Genomic DNA, 2166 nt, shown 5'->3' on the forward strand with positions numbered 1-2166 from the left:
TCAATCCTTGATATGTTCAATCCCTTCATATGTATGTGAAACTTGAATAACAGAAAAGAAAAACTGAAGAATCAACAATGACTGAGTCATGGTGCTGGCAAAGAACATTAAATATGCCAGAAAAATGTACTTCCAGAAAAATAACAAATCTGTCTTGGAAGAAGTGGAGCCAGAATATCCCTTAGGGAAATTTAATCTCACACCCTCTGAACATATATATCCTCAGGAGAGAGTGGTCCTTGGACAAGGACAGCATGCTTGGTAAAGTAGAGCATCAGAGAGAAATGAAGACCCTCAGACCTTCAGAGCGAGGCACTGAGCCAGCAATTTCAGTGTGCTCGATAGAGGGTTTTTAGGAGTCGGACGAGCAGAAGGCACCTACCAAGAACAATATATTTAACAACAGTAATATTATTTCAATCCCTAAATGGACATATTGTTTCAAACTGGGAGCCATACGAAATTAAATAAACACCTTTTTTTACACTGCTATTGGTTTACTCAATAATCAAGGTAAGCATGGGTTTTCCTGTGATTATTTACTAACCTACAGTGAATAATTTCAAATTTTTCACATCAAAGAATCTGCTTCTAAATACTGGTGGAATTTGTCTTTCTCGAAAACCCATAGACCGCACCTTTCTAGAGAATCAAAATATTTTTTTCTATTGCACAATCCCCGTTAGGGACAAGAGTCCCCAATAAACAAGGTAATCATAGGCCTCTTTGTGTGCACTGATGAACCCTCAAGGACCTTCAGTTTGACATGTGGTAAAACCTTGTTTATTGGTCAATAGCCCACTACTTATTACCCTGCAATTTCATTCCAAGATACTTTTCCTAGTTAAGTAAAATAATTTGTCATGAAAAGACTTATCCATGAATGATCATTGCTTTGAAAAACAATTCAGATGTTTGACTGAATAATGGATAAATAAGCTGTTGCATAACCATAAAATTGGCTACTACTCAGCTGTAAAAATAATTCCTAATGACAATATAATATCTAATAATATCTAATGACAACTGGACCAATAGGTAACATCATGATAAATGGAGAAAATATTGAAATTAGAAAGATTTTGTCTTGCTTGGGTCCACACTCAATACTCATGGGAGCAGCAGTCAAGTGACCAAATGGCACTGCACACTGGGTGAATCTGCTTCACCAGACCTCTTTAAAGCATTGAACAGCAAGGGTGTTGCTTTGAGGATTAGCATGCACCTAACCTAAGCTATAGTGTTTTCAGTTACTGCATATGGTGCCAGAGTCGGGTGCTCAATAAAGAAGACTGAAGAGGAATCAATGCACTTGAATTGTGGTTCTGGAGAAAAACACTGAAAGTATCATGGACTGCTAAAGACAACAATCCTGTCTTGGAAAAAGTACAACCAGAGTGCTCCTTAGGGGCAAGGATGGTGACTTTGTCTTACGTACTTTGGACTAGTTGTCAAGAGACACCCATCTCTGGAGAAGGTTGTCGTGTTTGCTAAAGCAAAGGGGTAACGCAGAGAGGAAGGTCTTCAATGACTTGCATCGACACAGCGGCTGCCACGATGGACAAGCGTAGGGACTGTTGTGATGATGGTGCAGGACTGGGCGCTGCTCCATTCTGTTGTGCACGCATAGGGCTGCTATGCCTTACAACTCACTCAATGGCCCCTAACAACAACAGCGATACCACAGCAAGTATATTTCACTGAGTACAATTATGCAAACACTATATGCATATAGCCATTTATACATACAACTCCGGCTTTATGGAATATTTGAATAAACAAATTAATACATGGTGTAGAAATCAGAACAAGAGATATTTCTATAGAGAAATGTTTGCGTGATTAAGAGGTCCGAAGAATGTTTCTAGGGTTTCAAGCGTGTGTCTTGATATCATTTGTCAAAGCTGAATGAAGTATCATCTTTAGATCTAAGTATTTTGTAGTATATTCATTATACCTCAACTTTTTAAAACAGAGAGCTATGCAATTCTTTAAAAGTCAAATCTAGATGCAAGGCTGTGTTAATCTTTTTTTTAAAGTTCCTAGAACTTATGTTATTAGGAGTGTCTTAATCTCTGTGGTATTTTTGCTTTATTTAAAGTACAAAAAAATAATACAAATATAGATGATACATAATTATCTCGGTAATAAATCTGTCAGTCTTAT

This window comes from Echinops telfairi, unplaced genomic scaffold (assembly GCF_000313985.2).
Source record: "Echinops telfairi isolate 266 unplaced genomic scaffold, ASM31398v2 ScPeMD7_1;HRSCAF=3_0, whole genome shotgun sequence".
Lineage (NCBI taxonomy): Eukaryota > Metazoa > Chordata > Mammalia > Afrosoricida > Tenrecidae > Echinops > Echinops telfairi.